The 18,007-nt window shown below is 50.8% G+C and overlaps 1 protein-coding gene across 4 annotated transcripts in view; it reads left to right on the top strand.

The window, feature by feature from the left end:
• Positions 1-957: 957 nt before the first annotated feature.
• TNIP1 (TNFAIP3 interacting protein 1) overlaps positions 958-18,007 on the top strand; it is a 52,507-nt gene continuing 35,457 nt past the window's right edge. For 3 of the 4 annotated variants that reach the window (XM_060093671.1, XM_060093670.1, XM_060093668.1), the window contains exon 1: positions 7,228-7,390. The gene's annotated coding sequence lies outside the window, so the exon portion shown is untranslated. Of the gene's footprint in view, positions 1,374-7,227; positions 7,391-18,007 lie in introns of those variants that run through there. The other variant, XM_060093669.1, reaches the window with a different exon arrangement.

Below are 18,007 nucleotides of genomic sequence, written 5' to 3'. Positions count from 1 at the left end.
CTTGGCTACTTTCGGGTCTCAGCCAAAGTGTCCCTTCCTTTAGGAAGACTTCCCAGATCCCAAATCCTGACCAGACGCTCCCTTGTCTGGCTCCTATAGCTCCTTGTATTCCTCCTGTCAAAATACAACTCTACCACACTTGACTGTAGTTACCTATTGATTTGCCTGCAGCCCCCAGAGCAATGCTATCCAATAGAACTTTCTGTGGTGATGGAAATATTCTATACATGTGCAGTCTAAGGTGGTAGCCACACGTGGCTCTTGAGCACTTGCAATGTGGCTAGTGCTACTGGGGAACTGAATTATTAAGTTTATTAATTTCAACTAATTTATATTTAAATAGCCATGTACTGCTAATGGCTACTGTACTGGACAGCGCAGCCCAGAGCCTGTGAGCTCTGAGTGGGCAGAAAGTGGGTCTGACTTGTCCATTCCTAGTTCTTCAGTGGTCTATAATGTTGTGCAAGAATGACGAAACTCCAGAACCAGGAATGATGGAGAAAGAGCAGCTCATCCAGATGGTCCCCATCCATCTCCTCCTTAGGCATCTTTTCAGCAGATAATGAACTGAGACCTTACGTTTGTAAAGTAGTCAATAGTTTACAAAGAATGTCTGTAAACTATCATTTTATTTTAATTACCATCGCAGGAGGCGGGCAAAGCAGGACTCATTATCCCCATTTTACAGCAGGAGATCACTGAGGCTCAGGATGGGGAAGTGAGCCTTAGGAGTTAGTGCAGAGCTGGGCTGCTCATTGGTGGGTAGGTCTCTAAGGCCCCACTCAACATCCCAATGAGATCCGGCACAGAGGGAAGGAGTGGGCTTTTTCCTACCCTGTGGAGAAGAAACTAAGTGGAAACAGATGGGAGAGGAACGGGGAGGGGGGATGGGCAAGAGGATGTGCGCTGGGCGGTTGGTGATTTCGGCCAGGACCCTGGGCTCTGGAATCCCCCCACCTTAGGCAAAGGAAGAGATCGAGGTCCTCGGGGAGAACCGACGGTGGGGCAGGGTCGGCCGGCCGGGTTGCCTCAGCCCCTGGGCCAGTTCCCAGTCCAGCCACAGGATCATCAGGCTTCCGGGCAGGCTCTTACCCAGAGCCCCCTCCCTGCCCTGGAATTCACAGCAAGCGACAGCCCGTCTGGGAAGTGACAGGTGGGGAACTGACAAAGAAGGGCGCTGTGCTCTGCCAGGGGGCGGGATGGGCCTCAGTCGAGTCTGCGGGGCTGCCTGCGTCTCCGTCGTGGGGAATTCCCCTCCTGCCTAAAAGTCAGCCTGGCCCAGCTCTCCTTCCTGCAGAAGCGCAGCGAGCTGAGGAGCCTTCTCGGGTGGCAGCCCCGCTGCACAGACCCCGTCCTCCCCTGCCCTTCCCCAGGTGAGTGACCCGGCCCGGGGGCCGTGAGCCAGGACAGGGCAAGGGCTCACCGCACAATACTGCCGGGGCCACCAGACCCTCCTGGCTGAGCCACGAGCCACCTGGCCCCCCTCCGCTTTCCTGCCAGCTGGGATCTGTGGCTGCCCCGGCCCAGCTCCCTCACCCCTTCAGGGCTTGGCCTCTGGGCCTCTACCTCCTTGCCTGGCCTCGTTCTCCTCTTGCGTCTCTCCCTGCATTTCTTATTTCCTCTTCCTGCCCTCCTCTTCTTGCTCTGCCTTCTCAGCCAGTCTTTTTCTCTCCAGTCGCTGCCAGTTTTTCCAAAGGGAAGGAAAAGAAAGGTCTATTTTTGTCTTATCCTTCTCCCAAGAAAAGGGGGTAGGTAGGTTTGCAAGTGTAAAGGCAGGTGTGTGTGTGTGTGTGCATGTGTGAGAATGTGTGTCTATGTTTGTGAGCGTGTGTCACATCTCCCGAGGTGCCTGTGTGTACGGCTGTGTGAGCAAAAGCGTGTGAGCATGTCTATGTGTTTGCGTGTGAGTGTGTCCGTGGGCGTCTGTGTCTGGGTCATTACATGATTACGCATCTGTGAGTTTTTGAGGGTGAGTGTGTGGGCATGTGTTGGGCACTTCAGTGGTCTAAAGCTAGAAAGGAAGAGACCAGGTGGGAGTCTGGCCCTGCCTCCCTTGGGAACATGGTGGAAGGCTGGGGCCCTCCTTAACGCGGGGGAGAAAGGACGTCTGGAGGGCTCTCCCACCTGCTCGCCTCCAGGGTCAGCTGGACCTTACTGTGGTTGACGCTTTAACACAGAGAGAGCCTGAGGCACTAGCAGTGGGTGATGGGCCGGCAGACAGTGGTGATGCGGCCTCCTCTTTGATCACAGTCGGTCCAGATTTTCCAAAGCTGGTCAGAGGCCCAGCCCAGGGAAGTCCCTGGCTAGGAGAGGCAAGGAGTGGAGGCCAAGTTGCTGTCACAGTGGCTTCTGGGCTGGAGAAGAATGGAGGGAGAAGTGGGAGGGGCCCTAGAAGAGGGTGCATGGGAGAGGACTTGGGGTGAGGCTGAACAGCACCGTCAGGGCTTCCCAGGATTAGGAAATGCTCTGGTTCCCATGGGTCTGCCTCCTTCAGGGGCTGGGCTGAGCCTGGCTGACCTCTTCCCACTTCCAGGAGGATGACAACGGGCAAGTTTGGATCCAAACCCAGATGCACTTGACATTCTGAGCTGGAGACAGGGAGGCCAGAGGGAGAGGAGCTGGCCTGGGGCTCCTAGGAACTGTGGGAGGGGCCTGGCTAGGCCACGTCTGCTACAGGCGGGAATTTCCCCCACTGTCACTTGGCCCTTTCCTCTCCTCCAGCGGTGCCCTAGAAAGCCTAGAGTAAGAGGCAAGCCCAGGGACGCAGCGGAAACAGTTGGGATGAAAAAAGAGGAAAACAGGAAAGACCCTGGAGAAAAAGGAGAAATGCCTTCTAGGCCTGGTGTTTCCGAGAACACTTTGTGAAGTCTAGGGCAAGTTCCTCCACAGCTCTGAGCCCTGAGGTCCTCACTGGAAAGAGTAGATGAATGATCCCTGCCCACCCTATAGGGCTGATCATAAGTATCATTGTTGCCTCTCACTGATGCCAGGTTCTGTGACGTTTCATTCTTTCTACCCTGTGTATTGGGCACTGTTTCAACCTTCTTGGTATTCATGAGGAAACTGGAGGAGAGTCATGGCGAGGTGTAAGTGGCAGGACTGTGATCCAAGCCAGGGTCTATCAGACTCCAGAGTCCACCTCCTAACCCTTGCATGACATGCCTCTTGGAAGTGGGGCAAACTGTTAATATGAAACGGTTTAATTCACCTTAAAGTGCTGAATGAATGTGAAAAGTTATGGATTTCTTTTTTTTTAATAAATTTATTATTTATTTATTTATTTATTTTTGGCTACGTTGGATCTTCATCGCTGTGTACGGGCTTTCTCTGGTTGCGGCGAGTGGGGCTACTCCTCGTTGCAGTGTGCGGGCTTCTCACTGCGGTGGCTTCTCTTGTTGCAGAGCATGGGCTCTAGGCGCGCAGGCTTCAGTAGTTGTGGCACACAGGCTTAGTTGCTCCATGGCATGTGGGATCTTCCTGGACCAGGGCCCGAACCCGTATCCTCTGCATTGGCAGGCAGATTCTTAACCTCTGTGCCACCAGGGAAGCCCAAAAGTTATGGATTTCTTAGCGCCGTTGTATCCATCCTCTCATGCAGTTATTTGGGATGTAGATAGAACTAAAAATGCTTTCTGGGGCTTAGGGTGGGAAGCAGAGACCATAGACTCTGCTCATTTACTTACTCTTTACCCCCAAATACGATTACCTAGTACAATTTCAGCCAACACCATGTGCTTGACATGCATTTCTCATTTATCACTGAAATCTCCCTTTCATATACACACACACACCCAACACCAAAAAGCACCTAGAATCCATCGTAGGATTTTCCATTCCTGAGATTGCCTCTGGCTATGGAGATGTGGGACTGGATCTAAGGAAGGGACCCAGACCCAGGACTGCTCCTTTCTTAGTTCATCAGCTGCTCATCACCCCTAGCGAAGGCCCAGACTCACTAATTCACCTATCAGAGTGAGGCACATGTTCGTTTGTCTTAGAAGCTCTGTTTCCCATGACTGAGATGTGTGGAAATAGCATTGCTCCGGGAGCAGGAGACTTAAGTACTATCCGAAACTTGCTGTAAGACTTGTGACAAGTCCCTGGCCCTCCCTGGCCCTCAGTGGCTTCATCCCTGTAAGAAAAAGGCTGGGTTTGATCCTTTCTAAGGACTCTTTAAGGACTGGCATTTTGAGCTCTGTGCCTTGCTAGCTGGCAAGACTCCATAGCATAATGCTCAAGAGCGTGAAGAGATTAAGAACCGGGATCTTCATGTTCCAGTGAACTCTTGCTGCTGAAGACCCTGTGGAAGTCACCTAACGCCTCAGAGCCCCAGTTTCATCTGTGAAGTGGGGGTGATAATGGTTCTGACCTCAGAGGCTGGTTGGGAGATATGTGAAAGTGCAGACCTAGCACACAGCAAATATGCTATAAATATTACCTTCTAATGTTTTTAATATGCAGCTTTCACTCCTTTTTAGGCCCTTGATTTAGAGCTAAATCACTTATAGGTTGAGGGGTTTTTTGGTATGTTTTTCATATCCCTCAAATGTGGATTTAGGTGTTAAACTTTGGAGCAGCCTTGGTGGAGGTGGTGGAAGGGGGCGGGGGAGTGGTAGAAAAGAGATTGGGAAACCGCCTGCCTTAAAACAAAACAAAACAAAATGAAACAACACACAGGCCTTTTGATTCTCCTGCCAGGTGGGGCTTTGCACGGGTGCTTGTCCTCACTCTGGAAGAGCAAGAGGTTCCCAGCTGACTAAGTCACTCAGTTCTCAGTGTCAGGCCCAGCTTCCCAGCTTGGAAATTTCCTTCCAGGGCTGGGGGGAGAAGGGGGTGCCAGGCTAGGGGGCCCGTCTCCTACCCTGCCTAGCCCCCAGAGTCTAGGGTCCCAGAGAGTTTGTGGATGGTGGGATGGAGCCTGGGGAGGTTGCATTCCTGGGTTTAACAGTGAAGTGCTACTCAACGCATGCAATCCACATCTACAAACCACTATCTTTTCTTGAATGCCTACTGTGTGCCAAGCTTTGGGCTTTACTTGCATTATCTCATTTATCCTCATGATCACCTAAGGGGTAGGTAATCATTATCTCCATTTTTCAGAGAGGAACAGAGACTTAGAGAGGCCACCCAGGAAGGCAGTGGTTGAGTGGTTAGAACCCCATTAGTTAGGTCCACGGCCTACGTTCATCATGAGTGTTGAGTTTCTGTAAGAAAGTAAGAAAAATCAGGACACTGTAAAGACAACATGATGCAGTGGAAAGAGCACGTATGACCGGGAGCCAAGGACCTGGGTTCCAACCCTGGTTTCATCACTCCATGTGCGTGGCCTTAAGTAAGTTCTTTACTACTCTGAGGACTCAGTTTACCAATCTGCCAAATAGGGGATTGTGATCAACGGTCCCATGGCCCCTAACATGGAATGTTTAGAACTCAGACTGAAATGGATGGAAGAGGTGGATGTGGTCATGACTTCGAAAAGATGCATCTTCTCACATATTGCAGTTATTAAGAAAAATTATCCAAAAGGAGGGAATCAGGCAAAAAGATGACTGTGTGACCTTTTTGTGCCATACTAGAGCATTGTCCAACAAGCCCACCTCTAGGAGTCACCCGGCACTTCGGGGAATGAAACCATTTGCCTAATTCCTTTAAGGTCAGACATTTACAAAAACAGCTGAAATAGTTTGGAAACAAAATGCAAACAGTTGGAGACTCTTCATTTTTTAAAGTAAATTTCAGTGTTCATGAGAAGGACTTTGGTTGGGATTAGGAAGAGTGCATTAGAGGAAAAGGCAAACTGGGAATTACAGACAAGAGCAGGAAGAAATCCGGACAGGGCGGGGGCAGCGCACAAATGGGTGAGGTGATGCCTGAGAGCTGCAGTATGAACCAGCCCAAGATCTTAATCTCCCGGTGATTGGTGACACTCAGTGGTGCTTTGTTTGGTGGTCGCATCCCTCTCTCCCTCCCTCTCTTCAAAATATGTGTACTTATTTTCATAATTAAAATGAACTAGAATTAATATCATTTTGAGACTTTGATAACCCCTTTGAAGTAACTAAAAGCATCCCAGGATGTCACAAAGCCTGAAAGGAGAGTTCTTGGATTAGTCATATAGTTGGGTAGGTTGTGTGTGTGTGTGTGTGTGCGCGCGTGTGTTTTCACACAGAGTTACAGTTAATTTACAGAGCTCTCCTGTAAAATGAGGGCCTGTATAAAATAGTTCCCCAAATCCTTTCTGAGGATGAGGGCCTGTCAATGACTAAGTTTTCAATAGTTCCAGTGAAACGAATCTTTAGGAATAAGTTTTTCATAAAGCTATATTAACCCAATTTAAAGAGCTGTCCTATATTCCAAGGTTAGGACTTTCCACTTTTTTAAATTAAAATTTACCCTCTTTTAATTAAAACGGTGGGCTTAAAAAAACAAGTGTTCCCAACCTTAAACCAAGTTACTGCTCCTTCCTGGTCTGGGAAATCTCACAGCCTGTTTGCATGATCTGGCCCACATACAGGTAGACAGTATAGAAAGTGGGCTACGGATTTGCTCCCTTGGGTTTCAATCTTGGTTCAGCCACTTACTGAGGTCATCTAACCTCCATGCGCCTTGTACATTAATTTATTTATGGTAAAAAAAAGGGGGGGGGGATAAAAACCATCTCACTAAGGTGGCTGACCGAATTAAATAAATAAAGCATGTAAAGTGCTTACCAAGTTTGGAGCAGTAAGTACGCAAAAAATGTCAGCTGTGACAATAAGATTCTTTAAGGGTATTTTCACATCAGAATTTCTGTGAGCTCTGTAAGAAGTCCGGGGGAGCCCTGGACCGAACTCTAGGACCCCGAACTCTAGCTCTGGCTCAGCTACAAATGCTTACATGCCGTTTGGCAAGTCCCCTCCCCGCGCTCCGGCCCCTGTGTCCCTCGGCGCAAGGAAAGGGTGGGTGGTCTCTTCGGCTCGTCTCTACTCTGAAATTCCGGCTTTCAGGGTGGCCCCAGCCTTATTCCGCCGCCCGGAGTTTCCGCAGCAGGGAGGGCCGCGAGGGACTGCCCGGACCTGCGGAGCTTGCAGCCCGAGGCAAAGGCTACCCAGAGACCGGCCTGCTCCGGGGGCGGCTGTTTACCTCTCTGCGTCCCACCCCGGTGGCTGCGGACCCGCCCAGATGGCGCAGCGTGATTGGGCGAGCGGCCTGTCAATCGCTGGGGACTTTCCCAGGGGGTGGGGCGGCCCGGCCCCCAGCACTTCCTAGTCCCTGGCCGTGTCCCCTTGCCCTGAGCCGGAATCCTGTGCAGTGCTGCGGGGCCAGAACCTGGCCCAGGCCTCTACCGCGTACCTGGACTCGGGCTGGACGCGGAGAGCGGGGCGCTGTTTCCCAGGGTCCCCACCCTCAGGTAAGCCGGCCGGGCGGAGCGGGGATGGAAAGGAAGGGAGTCTGGGACTGGGCCGGTTCCAGCCTCGGTAGTCCACCGGGCGTGGCAGGGGGGAGGTCAGGCCCGGACTGGTGGCCTGGGTTTCTTGTCTCCTGGGCTCCGGCGCCCGAGGTCCCCGGGCGCAGGGCACCTCCAGGGGCGGCCGGGTCCGGCCGAGTGGGGAATCCCTGACCTGCGCGGAGGGTGGTAGGCGCGCGTGCGCACTGAGTGGGCAAGCGTGTCTGGGAACTGCAGGCGGGCTGTGTGCTGGCTGTGCGGACCCTCGGGTTGGAGGGTGTGTGTGCGAGCGTGGGTCTGTTTATAGTGTGGGAGACCAGTTTTGGAAGCCGTGTGCACTCGTAATGAAGAGGAAAATAACTCTTATTGGGCGCTTTCCAAGTGCTGAACTAAGCTCTTTACATGTATTAAACTCGTTTAATTGTCACTTCCATCCTCAAAACGAGTATGATTATTATTATCCGCATTTTACCCGTTAGGAAACTGAGGCACTTGGAGATTGGAGTCATACAGTTAGAGAGTTGCAAAGTCAGGATTTGAACTCTGGCGTTTGACTCCAGACTCTGTGCTATACTGTTTCTGTTGAACGTATTTTGCCCACCGTCGGAGACAACATTTGGGTGCATTTGCAGGGTAGCTGTAGTGAATTTTGGGAGCGATTTGGGGTGTGTAGTTTCTACATATGCGTGAGTTTCCCGCTGTAGAACATTTGTCTGCAAGAGTGTGTGAAGTTGTGTGTACATGAAAGTGATTGTATTATATATTCATTCATTGTATGGGAATTTTGTGGGTGGGAATTTTGTGCAACTGAGTGAGACTTCGTGTTTTGGTTGGAGGGGGGGACTTTTGTGGATGATGCAGAAGAATCAGCAACGTTTATCCCCACCCCCTTGCAGAATGACAGTGCAGAGAAATCTGTGGATTCCTAATGCATCATTTTTATTTCACAGTATTGTCAAAAAAGAATTTAATCAGCTCTTACTCATTTTCCAAACAATGTGGTAGGGTAGAGGGGAATTCAGCACCTGATGAGAGATCCGGAAAGACGACTCTCAATTTATCTTTTCATTCCTGACAGTGGATATTGCATTAGGAGGCTGGAATATTTATTAGCACAAACTCATAGCAATCCTATGATGTATTAATATCACTATTTTACAGCAGAGAGAACTGAGGCAGTGAAAAACCAATAATGGTAATAATAACAGCTTACATTTATCAGCACTTACTGTGTGCCAGGCACAGTGCTTTATGTTTAGTATCTCATTTACTCTTTTCAGCAACCCTAGGAGAGAGTCACTAGTAGTAGCCTCAATTTTGAGGTGAGGAAACTGAACCCCAAAAAGGTTAAGACTTGCCCAAGACTAGTAAGCCTTGAACCCTGGGCCCTGTTTCCTTTCCACTATCCTGGCTGTGTCCTGGGAAAATAATGTGATCAGGGCCTGGCACTTCACTGAAACACTTGATCATGTCCCTCTGGAGGCTGCAGCCATGAGTGTCCTGTGTTCTACATACTTATGTGACCCTGTTTTCTCCCACCCATGTGTGTCCGTGGGGATGGCATGGCACTCATGCTGAGGGTTGCTGCCTGCCCCTATTCCCACACCAGGGCCTTTGGGGCCCCAGGAAGCCGTGGGGTCTGACTCATACCCTAACCCCCAGTGCTGCCTGTGACTTGGGCCCCGGATGTTCTGGGTTGGGTTGGCCGACCTGATTTGAACACCTCAGAATTGTAGGAGGTCGGCTGTCTGCCTCCCTCTCTGGGTACTACTGGGTATTATTTTATTCTTGCACTCACTGTGATTTAACCGCAGCAGCCTGCTTTTTTTCCTCTTGGACAGGCCAAGCTTATTCTTGCCTTGAGACCTTTGTATGTACTGTTCCTTCTGCCTGGAACACCTTTCCCCAGCTCTTTTCATGGCTGGTTCTTCCTTATCTGTCAAGTCTCAGCTCAAATGTCACCTCCTCAGAGGGGCCTTCCCTGATCTTTCTATGCAAAGTAGCCCCTTTTTTCACTTTCTGTCATATTACTATTACATATATTTTTTAATACATTCATCATGCTCTGAAATGATCTTGCTTATTTGCAGTTGAGAAAGTATGTGTGTAGACACTGTATGTGTCAGGCATACAGTAATTTTTACTGTTTGCTTGTTTGTTGTCTTCCTCTTTTCCTAGAATAGAAGGGTGAGAGCAGGGACCTCTTTAGTCTTCACGTGTGCGTTCCTGATACTAGATAAAGAGTGTCTGGGGTAAGGCTTTGCTGGGTTTGTTCAGCAGATGAGTAGAATAGAAGAAACTAGGATAATGGTGCATTTCACAGATGAGAAAACTGAGTCCTAGAGATGGGAAGGCACTTGTCCCAGAGAGGTAGTGGCAGAGTCAGGGTGAGAGCCAGAACTTGCTTCCCAAGGCATTTTTATTTTCTTCTGATAGTCAGCAAACATTTCCTGACAGCCCTCCGGCCTGGTGCTGTGTGGAGTGGCATGGTACTCAAGTGAATAAGGTACTGGCTTTGCCCTCCAGGAACTCGTTGTGGACTGGGCAGAAATGTGCCATGAGTGCTAGCTGGAAGGCGTAGTGTGCCAGCAGGTGCCCGGCAGTAAGTCTGACTGGGGTGTGGAGCAATTTGGGGGTGCCAGATGGTCAGGGGGGCTTCTGGAAGGAGGCGACTTCAAGGTCGGGCCCAGGCAAGATGATGAGGTGCAGAGCGGGGCCTGAGCCCCTTCTGCAACTTAGGGTAAGAGGATTTGGGCTAAGGCTCTGCTGCACTGGGGGAGCTGACCAGCTGGGCTAGGAAAAACCCTATGGTCTTGACTACCAGGCAGAGAAGTGTCAGTTTTTCCCCGTCAGCAGCACTGGGAAGTGATCAGAGCACTGGCAAACCCAAGCGTGCATCAGAATCCCCTGGGTGGCTTGTTAAACAGATTGCAGGGCTGCACCCCCAAGGGTGTCTGATCCAGCTGGTGGCAGTGATGCTGATGCTGCCGGTCCAGCTGCTCTTTGAGAGCCCGTGGTGTAGTGTGCCTGATTTAGAGTTCAGCACACCTGGGTGCGTGCCGTGTCTGCTTCCTCTTCCATAAGATTATGCGACATAAGTGTTGCTTCCAGAGTGGTGTGCATTAATGAGACAGTGTGTGTCAAGCACTCAGCACAGGGCTGGCGTGGGGTAAGTGATCAATCGCTGCTGGCTGCCGAACATCATTAAATCTTACTAATGATGCTGATGATGAGGCTGTTGAAGGGATTTCAGTAGGAGATGATGCAGATGGTCCGATTTTTCATGCTTCGGGATAACTTGCCTTTAATCCTCTGCCACCTCTGGACCATGCCATGTCCTCTCTGGATGGGTCATCCTTTGTTTTGTCTCAGACGTCTTTCCATCCCTGTTTGGAATAGTGGCAGTAGACATGTGGGAGGGCTGCAGAGGACATCTGGCCCGAATTTCCTCAACAGCACCCAGCACCCCCGCAGGTGATCAACCAGCCTCCGCTTGACCACCCCCAGTGCCGCGTCAGGAGTGAACTGCCTTGTAGGCAGCCCCTTCCAGTGTTGTTACAGGTGGCTCCCCGTTGTGGGCCCACCTCCTTTCTCGTCCCTCTTTTTTCCCTCACTGCACACCTGACCACTTGGAGGGAGGGAAGTGGGATGAGATAGAGGGAGGGCAGTAGGAGGTGTGGTGAAAAGAGCGCACAGCTGGCCACCAGAAGACTGGGTTTTCTTCCCCTCTGTGTCACCGCCGTCCCTGCAGCCTTGGGCAGGTCCTCCTCCCTTTGCTGGCTTTGGTGTCCCAGCTGCAAAATGAAGGGATTGCAGTGGCAGGCGTCTTAGGGCGTTACTTCCAGAAAACTGTAGCCCAGTGACTGGGCCGCCCTCTATGGCTCCGGTAGTTGCCGAGTTCTTCCCATGGGGCCAGGCCTTTCTGTGCCCACCCTCCCGGCTTCTTGCTGCTGCCCACCCCCCACCTGCCCCTCCTCTTCCTGTTCCTCTTTGGAGAGTGTCTGGAGTCCCCCGGAGAGTGGCCAGAAGGAAGGCACAGGGAAGCAGGGAGACGCGCCCCTCGTTCTGTGGGCAGCAAGGCTCCCTGGCCCGCAGAGACAGACCTGGGCCGCCACTTGCGGGAGGAAGTCCTTGATGTTTTTCCCCGTGACCGGCCCGGGACAGTCGCTCTTCCAATAGGTACGGACGACTGGGCTGAGGAGCACTGGGCTGAGGGGCGGCTGGCTCTTTGTCTGGGGGCTGTCCCTGGGCGGGGCTGAACTCTCCTCTCCCCAAGGAGCCCACCCCGAGGCTGTTGCCTGTGTCCTTGAGCACCTGTGGGGTGGAGAGTCCCGGTGGCCCAGGCAGATGTGTGAGTGTGTGTGTGTCAGGGTGGGGGAGGGGGCTAGGGGCTGGGGTGTCGTGTCACCAGGGAGTCATCTACTCAGAGACCAGAGCTGGTGCTTTTAGGGCAGGCATGGGGGTGTCCCATGAGTCAGGGGCCCTTGGTTTGGTCTCCACCCGCAGTGGAGGACGCCTGTACCACTCTCAGCTGGCCAGCACACCCTGGTCCTCTGCCTTCCTCACGGCCAGCTTCATCTCAGTGGTCTGAGGGACCCCAGTTCCTGCCACACCCCTACTGCTGCCTGTGAGGTGCTGCCACCCCCCGCCCCAACCTCTGGGAAGAGGAGTGGGGGTCTGAGGATGGCAGCCCTGACTTCTAGAAAACACGAAGGAATCTTTCAGACACAGAGGTAACATGCAGACACTTGGGCATCCACCCATCCAGCTTAAGAAAGAACGTGTTTTCTGTTCATGTAAAATTTCTCTCCGATCATCTCCTTCCCCACCCCTCCAGAAGCAAACAAGTGTTCTGAATTTAGAGCTTATTCTCTTGTATTTCTCTACAGTTTTATTATAAACATATACATCTGTAAACAGTATTTAGTCTTGTTTTGTTTGTTTTAAAATGTTATTTAAATGCCATCATACTGCCTGTGTTCTTCTGCAACTTGCTTGTTTCGCTTAGTGTTATATCTGTGAGATTCATCCCTGTTTGTGTTTCTAGCTCGCGCCTATTTGCTTTGCACAGCTGTATAGTATTAGCATTCCCGGGTGTGAAATGGCGTCGATGTCTTTATTCATTTTCTTCTTCATTAGGTTGTTTCCAGCCTTTGCTATTAAAATAGGACATCTCCGGCTTTTATCTGGGTAGTCTTGCCCCCGGAAGCTCTCTTCCTAACCACTGTGGCTCCTGTTGGGATAGTCTACAGAGGGTTCCCAGTAGGTCCTCACAGCATTTCCATAGGGAGAAGAAACCAGGAAAGTGAGGACTGCTCAGGGTCACTGAGCAGGTCACTGCTCAGTGAGGTGAGCAGTGGTGAGGGAGCAGAACCAGGAGTTGAACCCATTAAACCCTCTTTTCACCATATTTGGTATGAGGAGAATTCTCAAAAGTTGTCATCTTCCCCCTTGGAGGAGGGAGTTACAGGGCTGGCGAAAGCCTTTGTTGGATAAACCAGCTTTGGGCATTTTGGGGTCAGGTAGACAGGAGGACAGTCGAGTCTCCCTTCCCTTTTGTCGCAAGGTTGGGCCTAGTGCTCCGTGTCCCTGTGGCTGATGGTGGATGTGCTCCTCCTAGGTTAAGAGAGTCACAGCTGCTGGGAGGGAAGCCGGGCTTCTTGGCGCAGAGTATTTGTACCTGTGGATCCCAAGAACTGTGAGGAGGTGAAAGAAAATGGGCTGGGGTTGCTTGGGCTGCCTTCTCAGCCCTTCTTAGGGGGCTGTTGGCAGTGGGGAGTACAGGCTGGGGACTGATGATCAGGTGGGGCTGTTCTCCTTTGTCCCTTGGGAGCTGTGCCACCTTGAGCCCAGCTCTGCACCTGTTTTGACTCGGCTTCCTCTCCAGCAAAACAGGTATAAGTCCCTGTGTGAGGGCCCACAGGCAATGGGTGGGAAGCTTCGCCCTTGTTTCCAGCACCAAAGTTTGTTGCTTTTCTTCCCACCTTTGTCACCTCAAGCCCAGCCCTGACCTTCCTGAAGCCAGATCCTTTCTGGCGGGTTCCAGGTTGAAACTCTCCTTCACAGTTGCCAGGTCTCCATCTACCGCATTCCTTGACTAGAAAACTTGTCCCTGGACTTTCCCTCCTTATTTATGATTCAGTCCCTATATCCTGTCTGTCCACATGAAGCAGATTCATAATAAGGAGGCTCTCATCCCTGCCCGCAGCCCTCCAGCCTCATTTGGTGCCAGAACAATAGCCCTTTCCTATTGTTCTGGCCCTGTCAAGCCACTTAAATTAAAAACAAACAAAAAATTAAACTCTCCCTTTAAAAGTGTTACAAAATAACATGTATTCATTAGAGAAAAAACTCCAAAAACTCAAGCAATACTAAAGGTGTAACGTAAAAAATGAAAGTTGTGTTCTTTTCTCCGCCTTCTCTCCTGCCTGTATTTTAAAATTAACTTAAAAAATAGAACAGAACTAGATTCCGTTGTAAAGAGTTAAAAAACTAGGTAAAAAAAAAGTTTCTTTTGATTACAGTCCCCTAGCCCAAGTCCTTCTCTAGATCTGTCTACTAGCAGCAGTTTGGTGTGTATCTTTCCAGACCTTTTTCTAAGCACATTTAAGATTTTATACATATATGTATACATATATATACACACACATATGCACACGTAGTTGTGTGTTTAATAAATAGTATCCTATTATATAAATCTATACTTTGCTTTTTTCCTTAACAATTTTTTTCTTAATATTTATTTATTTATTTATTTATTTATTTTTGGCTGCGTTGGGTCTTAGCTGCTGCACATGGGCTTTCTCTGGTTGTGGCGAGCGGGGGCTACTCTTCATTTTGGTGCGTGGGCTTCTCATTACAGTGGCTTCTCTAGTCGCGGAGCACGGGCTCTAGGCGCACAGGGTTCAGTAGTTGTGGCACACGGGCTCAGTTGCTCCGCGGCATGTGGGATCTTCCCGGACCAGGGCTTGAACCCTTGTCCCCTGCATTGGCAGGCAGATTCTTAACCACTGCGCCACCAGGGAAGTCCCTTAACAATATTTTATGGGCACCTTTCTGTCACTGCAAAGCAGTCTGCCCCATTCTTTTTGATGGCTGTATAAGTAGTCCATTGAATGAATGCACCATAGTTTATTAAACTAGTCCCCACTTGATGAACATTCAGGACATTTTTGCTGTTACAAAGTGTGTGGCAGTGCACATCTTTGTCCAGTCTCTGTGTACAGTGACACAGAGGTTCCCAGCTTACTTAAATAGGTGATTACCCAGTCAGTTACCTCTGACCCTTTAGATAGTTGAAACCTCCTCAAGCATACTTTTCTACAAGAGAACTTTCTTCTCAGCCAATCAGGCATACAAGCCTGATTGTTGACATCATTGAGAAAGGACATTCTTTAGTGTGGGCAGCCAGCTATAAGAAAAGCAAATGTCCACAAGGCAACATCAATAGAAACATAATACCTAAAAGGGTGGAGGTGAAACTTGCTCTCTTTGGTCAGGCAAACCACACCTGGAGTGTTGTGTCCAGTTTCAAAGCCCGCTGCAGATAGGGTGGGGGTGGAGGGTTGAGGGGGTGGATGGGGAGGGGTCTGGAAGCCAGTCCCTACAAAGGGCGATGCAGGGAACAAGGGCTAATCTGCTTTGAGAGAATGCTGCAGGTTCCAAATCTCCTCAGGGCTGAGATGGAGAAGAGGGTCATCTTGTTCTTTATTCTAGGGGACCCCAGGAAGCAGAGCAAGGGTCAGTGGAAGCAGAACTGGGAGTAGCCTAACTACAGCCAATGCTGGCTGCCCAGGGGAGGCTCCTGGAGGAGGAAGTTGGTCTGGGTCACTAAAGATGGTCAACCAGAGTCCCCTGGCTCCCCTGGGGACCGGATAAGCACAGGACCGAATTTCCCCTGAGCTTCCTTTCATCCTGAGAGTCTAAGCCTTGTTGACTGCTGGCAATCAAGGGCAGACTGGTACCTGATGCAAAGTTAGCAATGCATAGAGGTAGGGACCTAGAACCTGGGGCACGTTCCTGATCGTGGGACAACAGGCAGGACTGGTGTCCTCTCCCTGAGGCACAGAGCCCTGTGCCTCTCAGTCAGCGCAGGCCAGTGGAAAGGGCAGCGATGTTGAAGTCTGGTAGATCAAGGCTGGATTCTTTTTTCTGCCACTAACAGCCTAGTGCCTGGCATATGGTAGCACACAACTGTCAGGCCCTCTCCCAGCTTTAGTTAGGTGCTCTTTGGTCGACTTTTGCAGCGTTTCCAGCCAGCTGATGGCCCTGGTCCTCCCCACTGTCCCTAGGCTGATAGTGTAGAGCCTGGGTCTTGGAGGCTAAGTGGGGGCAGTGGGGCTCCCTCTGTGGGCGAGTCAGTGGAGGGGAGCAGGGGAAGAAGGACACAGAGACGTGTGCTGTGTTTGAAGGACACAGTTCTCAGGCTGAGCTGGAGAGCCCGGGTGCAGGCCAGAGAGGAGGGCAGGACCTGGGGAAGGGCTGCAGACATCATCCAGGGGTTTCTCACTGCTCTTGGGGAGGCGACAGCACGCCTGACAGCACTGCAGGAGGATCGATGAGGCAGGGGAATCTGCTTGGGCATTGGGAGGGATTGGAGCTGGGGAGAGCAGGCTTTTCAAGGTCAGAAGGTTTTAGAAAGGGATGACAATAAATTGCAAGTTCCGGAATGTTAGAACTGGAAGGGGCCTTATAGTTTGTCTAGTCTTCCCCCTTACGTTGTATTATTGCCATTGTTGCTAACCTCTCCTTTTAGAAAACTTGAGGCTGGGTGACGGAAGATATTTGCCTTGGTGTACGTTGACTAGATCCTACGATTCCTGAGCCCCACCTGTTCCTCATATTACACCCCATGCCTGCAGCCTCTTTATTACTGAATTGGCTGGAAAGACTGATTAAATCTTTGGCTCCTCACTGGTGAGGATGCTAAGGCGGGCTCCCTGGGTACAAAGCATCTAAAGTAGGCGCTGTCTCTCTGCTGACAGTCATCAGGAGGGCACCGCCTGCTCTTTGATGGATGGACCTGGAGCCCCAGTTTCCCTGATTGTGAAATGGGTGAGGAGGACTGGAGGTCATCACGAAGTGCAGATGTGGACCGATTTTTGCTTTAGTTTGCGAGCTGCTTGCATGATGCCTCACTTCCCGTTAGCCCTCGGGAGACTTGCAAGATATTCCCATTTGCAATTGAGGAAAATGAGACTCACATGATTCCTCATCTTTCATGAGCATCGCCTTTGTCCATGGGCTTCTTGTAGCTTCAGCTTCACCAGCTATGGTGTTGTCCCAGTGTCCCTGCTTAACAGTTATTTGCAGTTCACAGAAATTAAGTGGATGCCATAATCAATCAGCTGGGCACAGTTATGGGGCTGCCTCAACCTTTTAGTAAGAACCTACTGAGTGCCAGGTACTTAGTGAGGTACTATTATTATTATTGTTTAGAAAATTTTATCACAAAATGAATACATTTCTTTGTTAAATAAACAACTGGGAAGTAGAAAGTGAGAACTCCCTTCCAATTATACATATATTATTTCACTTAACGTCCTTAATCTGACCCGCAGTGGATTCTATTATTATTCCTATTTTGCAGATGAGGCAGCTGAGGCTCAGAAAAGATGAGGGGCTGGTCCAGTATCACACAGCCCGCAGGGGTGGGCAGAGGGACCAGGGCGAGGCAGGCGCAGGTGAGGCCCCAGGTGCAGTGTGTAAGGAGGGCTCCCGCTCAGGGTCTCTTGCATGCACTTGGGCGCCCCCTTCTGTTTAGCACCCTGCGTGCCTCACCTGCCTACCCCCAGATCCCACCCTACTGGGCCCCTTTCTTCCTGACTCCAAGGCTGTTTTATCTCCAGTGTGCTGGGTCCCCTCTCTTTCCTTGCCTTGTGGCTGGCTCCCAAGCCAAGGCTTGGGTCTCCATGGATCCTTAGGCCAGTTTTAAGTCATCACCCAGTTTCTCTCTGGTCCAGGCTCCTCCCTGTGCCTATGAGGGAACTGAGGTACGGAGAGTGGACAGCTTGCCCATGCCCATCAGAGCGGGCAACAGAGTAGACATCAGGACCTCTGATTTCCTGTCCTGTGCCTTCCTCCTGAAGACCCCTTCCCTTCACCACGCTGTCACCCCCACCCACCAGCATCCCTGCCAGCCCCTGCCTTTGCCTGGGGATGAGGCTGCTGGCCACCGTGACCTCACAACTCCCAGTACCAGAGATCTACTCAGGAGTTTTCCTCTGGTCCAGGGAGAACTTCACTTCCCCCAGAGCTGCAGCGTCTTAACTGACCTCAGGATGCAGCCAGTGCCCAGTGGCATTAGATCAGACTAAGTTCCCAAGTGGTCCTCAGTTTCCTCATCTGTCGAACAGACATCAGCCATGCCTTCTGTCCAAGGCTGTTGTGACAGAAAAACAACGCTTGGGAAACTCTAGGTATTTTGCAAATGTTACTGGCTATGCAAATTCATATCATTCATTCATACCTAGGAGCCCCTACTTCTGGCACCAGCACATGGCTGATCACAAGGCAGCTTCTGATGGGCTGAAGCATTTCAGTGCAGAAGCTGGAATGTAAATTTAATTCTGAATCTAGCCT

This window comes from Mesoplodon densirostris, chromosome 3, assembly GCF_025265405.1.
Source record: "Mesoplodon densirostris isolate mMesDen1 chromosome 3, mMesDen1 primary haplotype, whole genome shotgun sequence".
Lineage (NCBI taxonomy): Eukaryota > Metazoa > Chordata > Mammalia > Artiodactyla > Ziphiidae > Mesoplodon > Mesoplodon densirostris.
The sequence above is the reverse complement of the archived record's forward strand: the minus strand, read 5'-3'. Positions and strand labels throughout refer to the sequence as shown.